This window comes from Spodoptera frugiperda, chromosome 4, assembly GCF_023101765.2.
Source record: "Spodoptera frugiperda isolate SF20-4 chromosome 4, AGI-APGP_CSIRO_Sfru_2.0, whole genome shotgun sequence".
NCBI lineage: Eukaryota > Metazoa > Arthropoda > Insecta > Lepidoptera > Noctuidae > Spodoptera > Spodoptera frugiperda.
In genome coordinates this window covers 6,533,119-6,549,889 of record NC_064215.1, presented here as the reverse complement: position 1 = coordinate 6,549,889, position 16,771 = coordinate 6,533,119, and the positions used below count along the sequence as shown (strand labels likewise).

At 34.1% G+C, this 16,771-nt stretch overlaps 1 protein-coding gene across 3 annotated transcripts in view; it reads left to right on the top strand.

Moving 5' to 3' along the window:
• Window positions 1–16,771, top strand: part of LOC118272362 (ADP-ribosylation factor-like protein 4C) — a 54,276-nt gene that overhangs the window by 13,230 nt on the left and 24,275 nt on the right. For 2 of the 3 annotated variants that reach the window (XM_035588801.2, XM_035588802.2), the window contains exon 2: window positions 10,083–10,110. The exons of the other annotated variant lie outside the window; for it this stretch is intronic. The gene's annotated coding sequence lies outside the window, so the exon portion shown is untranslated. The remainder of the gene's footprint in view (window positions 1–10,082; window positions 10,111–16,771) is intronic. 3 annotated transcript variants of the gene reach the window in all.

Sequence of the window (16,771 nt, the reverse complement as noted above, 5' to 3'; positions counted from 1 at the left end):
GCTCCATACAAAGTCTACGTGTCAATAAAAATCTACTGCCAACTGCCAATAACGTTAGACGTATCTTTACCAATAAGCATGACGTGCCTTTGGGAATCGCCAAGAAGATATTTTCAGTGTTCATTCGCACAGAAAATGAAATTCGTAAGTTTTGGTAATATCTTTACGACCTTCACCTGTCACATTGATGGGTTCAAGAACGGACTTTATTTTATCCTTGACTAATATCAAATCCAAAAATTCTAGGTTAACAACCGCTTTATTTTTATGTAATCAAAAGTCATTTCGTTCAAAACATAAAATCTATATCAAATTCTATCGATGCAATAAAAACTGTCGATGAAATCAAAATTATTATTATCTGTAAAGATTTAATCAACATTTCTCCTACAAACTTGTCTGTTGAGAATAATTTCAATTCCGAACTTGTGGTGAGAGTATTTTTACGGAAAAGTACGTAGGCGTTTAATTTGTGCTCGTGAAGTAATATCGTTATATCCTCTGAATCTAATCAGATGGAAACGATCATAAAGTATTTTATGTTTCTGTATATCGCCGACCCGCTCTCTCTCTCTTTCTCTCATGCTGTTTATTGACATAGATTCGTTATTTTTACTGCCATGATCATTTTGTCTTGGTGACGAATGTTGTATCAAAAAATCAATACGATGTTGTTGACAGATTCCTATGTATAAACCATTTTAAGAAATGCCTCAATACATATTCAACAATACAATTTTACGCCTATTTTGTCTGTCTTATCAAGGTAACCGTATGTAGTCAACTTATTTGTCACCAATATGTTATTAGTGTCATATAATACGTGACAAGGGTATCCCCATACACTAGGGAACAAGTCCTGAACAAAAATTTTCCGACTGAAAGGAAAACTACAACACATTTATAAGCGTACAGCCACTAAAGCGAGGAACCCAACTATACAACTCTTTTGCTTATATTTATTACTTTATTCTTCGAAATGTTCACTTCCTAAAATTAAGCATTGAAAAACTGTAGATAAACCAGACAATGTACTAGCAGGCTCGTTGTTGTCACACAACATATGCGTTCTATTGCGGTACTTAGAACGGAAATTTTACTGCTGCATGTTTCGCATCCGCCAAGCGCTAGAAGTTTTTATCTCTTGTTCGAGAAAAACGTATGGAGATAATCAAGTCATTCCACTGCTTCTTAAACAACCGCGTTACGTTTAAACATAGCTACTGCATTTACCAGAATCCCTCTGTTATTGTTTGCTCGTCAAAGAAAGTCTGTGTTTACCGTTCGTGCATGTTTCGCGAAAGCCGTGATTTAGTATCGCCGGTATTACGTTTATTTTGGAAAGGGAATAAAACGAAGTGCATTACCATAACAAACAATACGGCATGAACAATGTGGCCGGAACGACGCTCCAATTATCGCGCACACTGGTGGCACGGGACGCCCCATGTGGAGGCGGTCAGCTAGCAGCGTAGAGGCACCGTATAACTAACCAAAATAAATGATTCGTATACGGAAATAGCTCTGCCCTTCCTTAGTCTAGTCACACAGAAAGGGTTGGGCAGAAATTATTATTGGGTATTTCAGAACCGAGATATTCTCTGTAGTTTGAACACGATTTGGTAAAAAAAGACAAGTGTAGCTTGAGGGATGAATCATATTTTAGAATGCTTTAGAAACAGAACTGGCAGATCATCAAACAGTTACGTGAGGAAGCCGATAACATAATAATTAATTGAGTATGACTCACGAAAGTTATAACAAATTAAGAACTGGCAGGTTTGTAAATACTTAGAGACAGTCTAACTACTAGCATTTTCAGTATCTAAATAAAACCAATAGAACAAATTTATTTACCGTTCATTGTTTGGATTTTCTTTTCCCTTTGTCCAACCACAAAGGCACGTGAGGTCCGGTGTTCAATCGCGGTTTAATAGGAAATTCATTTTCTCCATTGAAAACCGACTCGCCAGTCATGGTCGATAAGAAAGCTACGTCAGGGAGTGAAATTAAAGATGTATAGCGCCATACTTTGTGTTACTTAGCAATATATTTGTTCGGAGATGAAAGACCGAGAGATTTCTAGACACGTTCGTTTCCACACTTTATTTGCATTAACAACTTCCGAGAGGAGATTAAATCAAAACACTTAACCGTATAAGTTCGTACTTATACGACATTTGCATCAAACTGGGCGAAATTACCACTTCATGCACGTTCTAATATGTAAATCACCTCTAAATATTGCAAGTAAACAGTTTATATGCAGTGCCTCGTCTTCAATGTACATGGTAAGTAGCATAAGTACTGCACTAGCGTAGGTTTAGATTGTATCAAGCGTTTCCGGTCCGTCAGTCCACAATGAGCGGTTGAACGGAAGTTTCGGCGCGTGCGCTCGCCATGCAATCTACCGACAGACCGGGGCCATTATAGCCCATGATTTTTTATAGCGGAATCGTGGTATAGAAATAGAGTAGAGTAGCGATAGCCCGAGGCTTTGTCTGCGTTACCGGGGCAGGTAGCATCCTATCCTACATGTACGTAATGTACCTGCGCATAATATAGAAAATTTCAAAACAGTTCATCGATGCAAAAGTATAGAGACATATTTTTATCCAATAATACATCCAAAGTTTGTCGTTACCTAACAGTAAGTAATACCTAGATAAGTACAGACGTGGTATAAGTTCAAAGTTTTCTATTATTTCAGCTGACCTGACACACGCCGTTTTGTCTGACATTCTTTCCAAGGAATTTCTTCGGAAGTTGACCAAGTTTCGTTCCAATCGGATAAACTACATTGCATAAAATACGGACACAGACATTTTAAGAAATATTAAATCTATACTATATTTGATTTTTCTTATCTTATTTTTTTTAAACATTGCCCTACTCCACCGCTACACTATTGTTTTCTCCTGTATCGTGGATGCGTTATCAAACATACAAGTTTACATACACACGACACCTAAACCCGAAACAACAATTTGTGGATCACACAAATCGAACCCGCTACACGTTGGACATTTACGATAAATGTAAATGAATATATTCTTCATTATTAATAATAGGCACCAATGAATCATTTACGTATTAAAGACGTATCGACTTACGTAACTCGACGACTTAATTAAGCAAAATAAGGAATTATCTCGTTACATAAATAATTTATTATGTGCGAACAATTAATATTGGAGCTTTGTGAGGAATTTGAACGAAATAAATAATATTTTATTGTTACAATATAATATGATCTTTATTGACTCGTTTACCGCCTACAAATTGAGACACGTAGGATGGTTCTTAATTATTTTAAGCAAAGTCACTTTGTCTGTCCTTCTATGTGAACCAATGTCAAGTTATTAGATACTCTTGTGTATAAACCCATTATAAAATTAAATTATAGTAAGGTATGAAATTATATTAAGGTATATTCTGAAATTGTACCCAGTATAAGGCAGTTGTCCCACCAACGGCGAGTGAACGACTAACTATCGGCTATTTTCTCGCTCAAGAAACGTACAATAGATATACTTTCCGTGTAAACAAAAGAGATGCATATATACAAATAGTTGATCGCTGACTGTTCACACTGCCGGCGAGTGCTCGCTTCACTTGTTTGTTTTTGTTTTCACTCGTTTTCACTCGTTTCTAGTTCTAGCTCTACTCGTTTCTAGTTCATCGTTGCCGGTGGGACAACTGCCTAAGGCAATAGGCTCACCCCAACGTTACATTGGACTTATAACATAGATGGTGAAAAGTGGTTGCATTGTATAGCGACATTACATGCCATAATGTGCACCTCTGGCTACCCTTTCGGGGATAAAAAAGCGTGACGTATATATATTTTTTTTTAATTACAGTATTTGTAGTCTGCACTACGCATTTGTACATTCGTGTATAGTATGTTCGCTATTAAAACACGTGTACGTTCCAATGACTAGCCAAAATGAATAGTTCATTGTTGAATACTCCATTCAAACGTATCGTCTATCGCTAGCGTATTGTGAGTAGGACAAACTTTCCAATTTCTATCTTATCATCATCAAAACACGTGTGGTTTTGCTTTGCCGCATTTATTTATTACGATAACACTGCAGTTATAAATATAGGTATGTACTGTAATTATAAAAATAAAATAAATATTCGATAATATCCAGCCTTGATCGAGTTGACTTTAGGACAAGGACGAATGAAGCAGATTTCATTAAAATTTTCCGTATATTATAGCTAGAAATAGTATCTGTTATCTTTACCCCTTTGAGAATAACTGATGTGTTTTTCAATAACCCATTTCACATGTTATATGTGATACTTGCCATCAACAGTTGTCAAAGAAATCTTCCTTACTTTATTTGATACTCAAAGTCAATAAAGTTTACAAATGTACACAATTTCTGAGAATCTACGTTAGACTAGACACAGACAACGTCTACGTGGAATACTTATAAAAAACGTCTAAAAAAAGTTTGGTATTGATTTCTCGAGTGTGTCTGTCGTGTAAGAACCTTTGTCCCACAAGTTGGTGGTTACGCAAGCACTCCTGGCGTCCCACACAGGCCCTGTCTAGCATTGAATATATTACGAGCAATAATAAAAGCGGCGCGTCTACTCGTAAACAATAATTGACTTCAATTCATGAACCCATTTCATAACGGGTTACGAAGTTAGTTGAAATTAAAGTTTCAGAGTAACTTTTTACTTTATAGTCTAAATTGTTAACCTTTTTATATCTTAACTAGATATTCGTTTACGAAAAGTTAATACTCTATGTATATTTTTAAACTACTTACTACCTTTTTTTGAAGGTGGAAAATCATCCAATGGCTTCTACCGCCTTGGGCGAGGCGAGAGGGAGTGTCAGACTCTTACAGACTAAAAACCACCCCGTCCCTACTCCTGCTTGTCGAGCCGGAGCCCCTGTAAGCCCGCTAGGTAGTTCGCAGCACCGAAACTACTTATTACCTACAACTACTATTTACATAGTATCAGTTACTAAACTATAAGCCTCGCAAAAAATATACGATATGGAACATATTTGTATGTGTTGAGAAGGAAATTTTATGAGATTTTCTTCAAATATCGGAGAATGATGTTGGAATATTATGGAAATGCTATTTTTAGATCACAATATTGGAGTTTCCTTTCGAAAGAAAAAGATTTTATATCTCCGAGGACTTGCTATAAATAAGTTTATTCTAATATCTGAATGTACCCACTGAATAATGTTCAATGTTTTTGAACAGAGAAACAAACATTTCAAACGAAAACATTTCTGATTGAAATCATTATTCATTCGGATGGCAAATTACGATGTTTTATCGATTTTACGTTTTCATTGGAGTTTGTTTTTGTCAAAACAAATTCACATTAATGAGGCTCGTAAATAATGCGATAGGATTAGATAACATCTTTGTTTTTACCAGAAAAGGATGAAGGGATGAATAGCGCAGGCGTTTATAAAAATCTATCTGTACTTCTGACTTAATTTACTGCTATGGTAGTAACTCTATTTCTACACCAAGTCATATTTAGGATTTCACAGCAATTGTGTGAATTGCTGACCCTTTTAAGTTCTAACGTTTGTTCATTGACCAGTGTGTCTACAACTCTAGTATAGAGTCCAAGCTTACTCTATTTACCTAGGTTATACGAATTTCATAAATAACTCGATACAGCGCCTAATAAATTAACGACTAATAAAATTAAATGTACTTACATAGTGAGAATTCGCAGGCCATGCATTGTGATCTGTAACAAGAATAACAATTCGAGTTTATATTTTCGCGTGTTTGACATTCAAATAATTACAAAAGAACAATACCTATGGCATTGCGAAAGTTTTAATTTGTACACAAAATCGTTTTCGAAATACGAAACGAAACATTCGCAAGTTTTCGGTTCACGCCATTTTAATGAAATTTCGTTTTTGTACGATACGAATGGTGATTGTTTTCTTTTGTCTTATTTCGTCATTTTCGTTAGTAAGTATCGAATTGGTACCGTACTTAAATTTCAAGGATAATCTTATCAACAATTAACCAATTAACTCTCCTAACTACATTACTACTGAAAAAGATAAAATAATTAATACAAATATTAAATTCAAGAGCTCTTACGCACGATTACGATTGCAACATCAAAGAATATGTAAATAAATATCTTTACTTCGATACCGACTTGTTATCAGCATCGATCATCGTCACGTGAATATCGCGATACTGATGCAAATGATATTAAATAACATGTTTTATAAACCTGTAATAAAAATAACTATACTTAGTGATACATACATATAGGGACGTGCAGTATCCCTACAAGAACATGACAAATCCTGATTTAGTACAGCGCTTCAGTAAAGCGATTTAAAGCTTTATTCCAAAATACCACATATTGGTTGGTATCTTGATATTAAAAAAGCCGCTACATTTCCTATTTGTCTCCTTTGACGTCGTCTCAACTCTGATTGATGTCTCACGCTTGGACGGCTGTCAGATTCAATCCCTCAAAGGGTTATGGGATTTAGGTGGGTACTAAATTTATCGCAGCAATAAAGAATTTATTTATCAACCAAAAGAGAAAATAACTTCTTAGGGAGCGACGTTAAACAAGAATTATTTCATTTGAATATTTAAAAAGATATTCAAGTTTACATAAATACTGAATAAGATAAGGCTTGTCTTTCATTACAGGCCGTTTCTTATTTAAATATCTCTGACAAGTTCTTCTCAAAGTGACATTTTAAGAGATATTCATGTTTACATTATATCTACTTATTGCGTATAAAAGCGTAACTCTTTGCGACTTAATTATTCATTTTAAGTAAACGTTTCATTTACATAACTACGTACGTATACGTAGGTAAAACAGTACTTTATTTTCTTCTTATGTTTGGTACTGACAATAAATTACCAATAACGAGCTGTAATTTATAAAGATAAAAGAATTACATCATCAGAAAAATTACCGCATCAACTTTAATCGTGTTGTTGGTTTAATTTCCGACATCCTTTGGCTACCAACATAATTAGAAGCAGACGAGCATTCCTCAATATTGTAGGAAGTAATTAAACTCAAGCGCATGCTAGTACTTATCTAATTTAGAAAGAGACAGACAAACTATAAGCCTGGCTGTTATAATATAACTGGGAGGATCAGCAATTTGCTTCTACATTTAGAAATGACGCGTCTGCACACTGTATATAGCTATAAAGCTGCAATAGTTAGGTTTACAAATGATAGTCTGGCTTATTATGGACTTAGATTACAGTTGTGCTCTCAGTTTCCTTACTTCTATTCATGTCGAGTAATGAGGTGACAGTTGATTACTTCATTTGTTTTAGTTAGTGCTAGGCACATAGGGAAATAGTTGCTGAATTTGACTCTTGACTTTAGGTATTTTCGAGGAACACTCTATTAATTTTTTTGCAATATTTGGTCTCTGTATGCCTCACATATTGTCGTATGATTGTAAATATGAAGTCCTATAGAGTTTTATTTTCTACATCGGCGAGATCTATAGCAATATAGCATAGAGTGTGAACCTATTGTATGTCCCATTGTTCAATGTTTATATAAGCTTAAACTCTATTACGGTTCCGCCTTACAACACAACTTCAAAAAAGTACATAGTACCTACTTACCTACATACAATTTTCATCGTCGTCATATCAGCTACAAGACGTCCACTTTTGAACCTGCCCTCTCCCATAAGCCTCCCCCAATGACCTAGGTACCTGCTAACCTTCAAAGAAAAAAGACGCAACTACACGTCAATTATCCAATAAACTTTCTATACTTATTTACTGTTAAAAACCGTATAATTTGAAACGCCTATCGAATGTACACACTTTCGTTACGACCAACAAATAAATCAATTTTGATAAAAAAGAAATATCGATTAATTTAATTTCAGTGAACATTACGCAAAACGATTATAACATGATTTCGATATGCGTTGCACCAAGAGCCGTGCAATTAGTACTTTTTTAAATAAAATTCCTTACTTTTTATATTACATACAAATTTTATTACTCTTTTACGAAACACATACGGCATGTATATTAGCTGCCTTTGTACGTAGAACGTATTATAATAAAGTTAATGCAATATTCTTTGAACGTTATCTAGGTATGACGGCGTTTGAGTGCTATTTGAGTTACTATTTAGTTAGCCCTAAAGGTACGAGTTCTTTCTACCCCCTTTTTTTGTCTCCGAATGTGTAGAACAATATTATGTTCTCTATTTAAAATTCTTTGTTATTTCACCATGTCTGAATTACGCTAAGTTGAAAATGCTTCTAAATGAAAGTCGTTTTATTATCTCAATCAAGTTAAATGTAAAAACAGTGTATCATTCTATTTTTAGTGTTAAATTCAAATTTTCATCCTAATAAAGTCTGCAAACGTTTTTGCAGAAACACGTTTCAATTCATACCAAATTTACCTAACTTAGCAAATTGGTGTTTCAATGTAAATGTTAGCATATTCTGGTGAATGATCAGTTTTTCTAAGCTAATTTGTTTTGCTACATTTTTTGCTACAGACCTCGGTTAAATTGTTTTTACTCTGTACAAAAAATACGAACGTTACCATCCGTCCCGAGCCACAAAAACAAAAGATTTCCCATTTATTTATTACGTTGTATAAATAAATTAAACGCTACAGTAATTGTTAAAAACGATTGTTATTATTTATGCTGTCAAAACATTGTTACAATTTTTACATTAAATTTAATGTTCCTTACTGCGTGCATACGCTATCCATGCAAGTTAATTATTCAACTTTACCTGCAAAACTCGACGTCAATTCCTGCATTCGTGTGCTGCAACTTGAAAAAAAAATGGCGTCCTTCCCTCATTCAACCTACGAGGAGAGCGTTGAAAAAGTTCTTTCGTAATTAGAATACGAATTTAAAACAAAAATGCACCAATGAATTTCGTTTCAACCAGCAAGAACCACAAAGTTTGAAGTAAAATAAAATTGTTGGTAAATACGAAAGTAATTTTAATTACATGTCAGAACTTTTGCAATAAAAATTATTATTGAAGAAATGGCTTAGGCATTGCTTTAAGATATACTTTAGTTATGAAACTGCTAGAGAAAAAATTTGAAACGCAACTTTATTTAATAAACTTCGTAATCGCGTATTACGTTATATGAGGTAAGAGAATATTGTAAAAGAATATTTAAAATAAATACTAGAAAGATTAAAAATTGCAAGTCATAGATAATGTGCTGTGAACAGTAATAGAATCAATTATGCCCGCTAAAACAAAAGGTCACTGACACAATACAAAGGATTTGTAATCTGTTGTGACTACCGGTCACGGTCCTCCGACAGTTGTTAGCGCGAAACAACACCGTGATCTACCCAGCAGACAGGTGGAACTCCTCGGAAGCAGCTGTGTTTGGAAGCGAAGCGAATAAAAATGTTTCGGTGACTATCAAAATCGAATCACTGAAATGTAATTTCTGAAAGCGGCAGCCGAGTGTACCTCTATTCCTTTACCTTTTATATTTTCGACCAACCTTTGCGCAGAAAGGACCGGGTCTAAAAATAAAGGGAGAGAAACCTCTTCTTGTGTGAATAATATTCTAAATAGAAACGGCTTCGCTACAGAAATACGGCCCAACCTTTTTCACCTCACCTGAGATGAATCGAAACTCATTATTCAAGTGTTCTTAAGCTTAGAACATACATATTTAATATTATTTAACAAAAAGGTGTTTAAATTAGCACTTTTACCATCTTCTCAAGGTCGTGCTTCATTGATTATGTGTCAATAATTATATCAGTTCAATCACCTTGAAACCACAGGCTAAAAATTAAATCAGTAATCATGACCACATAAATTATAATACATTTGAAAGTTTGTGTTTTTGTCCTAACAATGTAATTATAGTTAGTGCCAGGCACGGCAGCCGGAAAACTACATTTTACATTTAAATGCTACTTAATGAAGTTGTAATTCTCGTGTAATTTAGAAACTGTTTGAAGTTTGAACCTGCAGTCGTTCTGGCACACCCTTTGTATCTAGTTATCGATTGAAGTTTATTTATAACTGTGCTCTCTGCTTTCAGATCAAACCTAATCGGAGTTAAGGCATTGGTATGTATGATTTCAAACTAATATACAGTCGTACCATTATCTATTTGGCACGGTTGTTGAAACAAATCATTATACAATTAAATCATAAAAATGATTGTGCATTTAAAAAACTGCTGAATATAGGTACCTACCTTTTTTATTCATCTTTGAGATATAATTACTTAGCTAATTATTATTGTATTACAATTTTGGTCATTCAACTTCTTTGAAGGACATACCTACTAATTAAATAATTATGAATTATTTATTAACACTAATTTTCTCATCATTAAAATCCTATTAATTCACATAACAAAAGCAAATGTAAATGGGGCAAATAACAGTGTGCGATTGAATTTCCTTAGTAATTGCTAATTACTAACGAGAGAAGGATAGCAGGGAACAAAAACACGAGACTGACCCATATACCGCTTCAGTGGGCCGGAGCTCCATAAACAAAGTGCTTCGAGAGGGGGACCATAGAGCTATGGAGCTGGCTGGCAATAATTGCGCGCCATATCACACATTGATGACGCTTTCAAGGAAAATACGAGCGTTCTGAATTCAAATCTGTGAAAATATTTCTTTGGTAGAGAAAAATGATTGTAGTTTGGAATCGGTATCGGGAATTTTAGCTATTCAAGAGTTTTGTTGCAATATAATCAATAGCTAAAGTAATAGTTAATTGGTAATAGTTAATAGGTAAATCCTTTTTTGTCCTTAAAAATATTTATAACTGTTTTCTTTTTCGAATATTTAATCTAATTATAATAACTTCATAAATAAGTATTCAATTGAAAATGCAACCTGACCGGTTGATTAGACATCACGGTCACGATCAGATTGAACTTCAGTCGAACCCATAATTTCTTTAACTTTCTTTCGAAACAAATTCATGCCCTCCAATCAAATACCAAAACCCAAATCAGAACAACCGCGAAACCAAATAAATGACAGCTGTCGATGTCGGCCATATTTAAATCGAGCCGTGACTTAGAACAATTGAATGTACAAGTTTCAGGTGACACAAATACTTTAGTCTTGTTTCGGATTATGTAAGCCCAAGGGCCTTTGGGTTTGCGTAATCTCCATTCTGTGTGAAATAACTGTTAGGCGGGTCGCACTACTCGCACATTGATTACTGTCGCTTGGGCAACTAGTTGCTTGGTGCAACACTCCTTCGAAACTTAACGATGGTGTCTGAAAAGCCAAGATGCTGTTTCTATAAAGGGTTTGTCGTAACTTGGCTTTTACTGCCTCGTTGGGAAACAGATAGAAGAACGACTATTAAGCAAAGTGATAAAACAATACGTGTATCCATATCACTAAGCACTATATCTTTAGTTAATCGGTTTTTCTATCTCAACTTTCTCAATGATAAATATTAAGAAATCAAGACTGAATAACCTAAATAATAATCTAGATTGTGAATGTATTATTATTAATAATAAAGGCTAACCTAAAGTAATAATTCAAATACATAATAATATGTAGTAACTGTTACGTTGTACCTTTCTCTTAATAAAACACAGTTTACAACTTTAGCCACTCATATACCGAATCCAATTTTAACAGTATCATAGTCACATTTGATCATTCGAGCGATGGAACTGTAGTCTGAGTAATCGAATCGTTCGATTGTGCTTTTGAAATTAAATCGAGTGTGGTTCTCGATTCCTTTAAAGATTGATGGAGGGCAGTCACTCAGGCAGTCGTAGCTAATGTGTAGACAGCTTTATACAACAACTGATCCTTCATACATGTGAACTACAATTTACAATTGATGTTACCAGGTTCCAAATACGTAAAGTTATGTTAAAAATTCAGTCTTTATCACACCACGTAGTCTCTTTTACTTAACTCTTTTACTTAATTATTTCTTTTACGTAACTCTTTTACTTAATTATAACCAAACTACTAAAGTACTAAATACTGACAAATAAATATCCAAATAAAAACTACACTACAAAACATACCCTAAAACTGCAACTGAGAGTACAATTCTCAATCTCACAAAAACAACAAACTTCCAACTCTCATAAAATATAATAAAGGAAATGTAATTTCTTATTGAGCATGAAACACATGAGTTGATAACCTCGCCACGTGTTCGTATATCTACGTACATGCAATGAGCAAGGGGGTGCGTGTGAACATGTAGGAGGCAAATTCACATGAACAACGACCACTATAAAAGATCCCTAGCACTTCAAGCAGCTGCGTTTCATCGGAACATTTGCAAAGCTATTCGAGGGGTGGGTCAGGTCAAGTTAAAGTGGTGGTCCTTAAAAGCTCGGATTAACGGGACATATGCGGGGTGTGGGAATACACCCCCGCGGATGCAAGGTGCAACCACCCTTGTACACGAATGTTATGAAAATAAATATGAAACTGTACGGGATAAAAGCAAACCTGGTAATTGGGTGCTCAATGTGAAAACACGCTGTACATACGTTCATACGTACCTACGTTAGTTTATTTTTGTTTGGATTCTGGTCTGACAGTCTCGTTAGCGATCACACAAAGAAATATTGGAATTTTCGATATTCGTGATTCCCCGTAGAGGCGAAGACTGATTCCGGCCTGACTCACTCAATTTTAGAGTTTCATTACATAAATCTTTAGAAACGACTGACTAATGCTCGTGATAAATAATGTTATATGATTTTTATAATTTAGTGCTTCGTTAACGAAATGATTAAGCAGTATTAATTGTGTTGTACAAACTTCTATTGCGTGTTCCCTTCGCAGTTATGTTTCAAGTACGTACCGTAATACTTTAATTTGGCAGCAACAATCTAAAAGCAAAATTAATAAGAACAATTTGTAAAGTCATCATTAGACATAACATTATGTCTGCCTTTTCCGGAAAAGGCTCCTGCTTTCCGGAAAAAAAATACTTGTCATAATTAATACAGTAAAGTAGCCACAATATACTTAGCAATAACAATCAACACCAATCACAATCCCAAACTATACGCTATTAGGTTGGACCATAATCGAAAAACTTTTCTCAGTTGCTTTCATAAAATCTTCGTCACTTATTTTATGCCAGTAATACCAGTCACAGACCTGTATAACATGGGTACACAACTACCAATAAGGTTCTACCAATAAGGTTCTACGTTCATAATCAGCTGTGTTTGTCACAGTACACCTGCCCCCGTCACGCCCACACGACGGAAGACATTAAAAAAACAACAACATGTGCAAAATAGGATATTTCCTGTCACATGTGTAGCTTACGCGTAAATCCACAATTTACGAGAGATTTGTGCTAAATTGAACTTTAATGGGTTTGTTTTATAAATGAATTTTAGTCAACAGTGTTGTATGGACAAAAAGAACGACTTGAAATATGAGATTGTTTGCCAAATTATTAGCATTTATGTATGTGGATAACACAAAGGATTTGGTTGATGAAATAACTACATTAATATCAATACGTACTAAATCAGATTACATAACATAAAGTTCATTGGTTTTTAGCATTATTATTCTTAGCATTTGAGCCGACTTGTAAATGGAACGAAAACAAAGAGTATCAGGACTACCTATTAATAACGAGAGTTAAATTCCGCGCTTAGGAATTAAGGCATAATTTTTACAGGCTATTATTTTGTTTAAGGATTTGTAGAATTAGGATTATTAATAGAAATAAAATAATGATACCGCATTAATATGAAAAAAAAAGTTTAAATGTTGTTCTCTTCGTTGGTTTAAATCGCTACTGGCTGTTTTTACATTTTTATTTCGAAATTTGAATGAGCAAATCTGACGTAGAATCGAATGTCATTTCATGAAACTCATAAAATAAATATATTTCTCCTTGTTAAGCAACAATAGCCGTTGTATGCATTGAGTTAAAGTATAAAATTGCATAAGTATATCGAATTTATCTGTCGTACGCATGTAGCTATTTTACTACGCTATGCATTTTATTTCTCATAAAGATTATTTGAAACGTTCCGTATTTATGACGTCACACATTCGTATAAAAGTCGTCATAATACATGGTGTTATCACTATCGTTTTCATAGCTCACTCTCGAGGCATAACTAACGCCATTAAAATAATATAAAATATTTATGTCTCATAGATTTAGTTATGGAAACCATGCCTAATAAAATATAGCATTACTGTAATACTTTCCCATAGCTATGGATTGTGTCATAGTAAAATATTCTGCCGTAATATATGGGGATTTTCGTTACTGATGCGTAGATTCGTATTTCGAAACTTATGTGATGTTTCTCAACGAAAATGTTTTTTTTCTGTGAATTCATCGACAGTAAATAAAAAAAGTAGGTAAACTTTGCATTATTGAAAAAGTAGTTAATTAATAATTCAAACTATCTAAACACAATAGAAATAATAATTATAAAAGAATTATACATAAAATGAATTACACTATTTACTGAATGTCTGTTGTTTTAATGAGTGTATCTTCGGATATTTTTCTTTAGTCATCTTGTGGTTGGAATAGCTATATCACTGCTCGGGAATGTCAGATCTTGTTGCTGGAACAAATCCAAGCCAAAGAATTATGTAGGATAATATATTAAAGCATACTCACTTATTTTATTATTTCAAGCTACGCCACAATAGCTTAATTCATCTTGGCTTTTTGGAAACGCTACTATAAAATCAGATAAAAAGCCTTACAAATAAGGTATAGCTTTCTACATGGTCAATAAATAAAGTTATTTCGATTCAACATTCAGAATCCGTAGGCATATCTCAAACTTTCTCGGCGACTCACTATAATAAACAAGAAACTTTATCTTATTCATCCGTAATGATGTTATGAAAACACAACGAAAGCGAGAAAATAACTTTTTTTCTTTATATATTTTATAGCATTTCATCATAAAATCCACTTAATCGAATTATGTGAAACCTTTTTCCGATTTCCATGAATTTTCTGGATATAATTTATTATATTATTTTACCAACAAAGAAAACGAGCATTGTTTTCTTTAACAAAATCTTCACCAACTTATTAGAATGTTGACAAACTTCTTGCAAAGATTCGAAATTCAAATTCAAAAAGAATTTAAAATATATTTTGGGTTGCCGTCGCGTTGAGTCTTTAGGGAAATAAGACAATGCCAGTATTGAAGAACAATTTATTCAAAATGTTCTTATAAAGAAATAATGGATTTCATATTTTACAAAGATTCCTATACGCACCATGACTTAAGAAAAGTAATTTCAGCACGTAGGCGCATGCTTAGATTAAATTATAGACATCAATTGAACCTTGCATAACAGCCATTGTGTCTTCAAGAATCATTTATTCCTTAAATGACAATGCGTACCCATACACACCGTTCAATGGAAAACAATAGACATGTGAAGTAATATCGCGGTTTTACTATCATTGCAAACCACACTTATTAAAGAAGGTGACGTCACGTAACTTCAACGAGAAACTTTTTGCTGGTTACTAAGTTTTTTTTCATACACAAATGACATCATCATCGGTATGGCCGCCGTGTATATTATAAAGACGTCAGTAAAAACTTTAACGATCGATTGTTTATTTTCAACGGTTACCGATGATTTTGTTTATTACCGTTAATATATTTTTCTACGAACCACCGAGCACGTTTTTATAGAAAGTTTTGTGCCCTGTTTAGGTTAATTCTATAAATAAAACGACAACAAATACTGGCCTCGTTCGTGTGTCGTACTTTATTATTGGTCGTATCAGACCACCGACGATTAATTCATCGGCTCAGTCACCACATCTGTTTCGTTTTAAACAAAACAAAAACAGCTTTATTGCTGTGTGAACAACCTTTATATTTCTTTAACAATTAAATCAATCAGACTTTTAGAAAAACAAACAAATCGGTGTGTTAGACCGCCAATAAACATGACAGAATTATAACAAATTTTATCCAGGTCACGGTTCAAAGGAAAATTGGAAAATACGGGGATATTTTTCATGAAGAATTATTTTATTTGGTAACACGTTGCATATCTAACTGGTGTAGTGACACATGAAAGTGGGTCGGATATTAGGGGACATAAATGAGAGTAGCCAACTGGGTCGAACCCGCAGCTGCAACGGCGAGACAGACTTATGGACCGTCCGTCCGTCGTCCAAATGAATTATTGATACGAAAGCTATGAAGCACGCGTTCCAGTGACAGGGAAAACTCTGGCTTGACATCGCTGTTTACAAAGTAAATATCAGACGTTGATGTGTTTCTAAGTAAATTGAGCTTTAACAAGGTTGACCTGGATTTATAAGACGTCTGTTTAGACATTTTCATCTGTTTAAGAATTATGTTTACAATATATTTATGTTATTGAATCTACAGGTATGCGAACTATTTCGTATTGTGTATTGTTGTGTGTGTTTATTTCTTTTAGTTCTTGATACTATCTATCTGAGATACAATAAACAAGAGCCTGTAATACAGTATATAACTTGACTGTACTTTCTGTTTGAATAAACACGAATACATTGAGATACAATATCCAAAGTTATTATTTTATTAAAGTGGTTTGTCCTTCATATAGACAGGGTGTGTCAGTCATGGTTATCCCGGAACCCAAGTTAAACATACTTTCTAAACATAAACAACATCCATCTCCCCTCATGAAACTTCCAGAGGGGAAAACGTGAAAATGCCTCTACGGCTCTGGAGATTAATGTACACTCGGATAC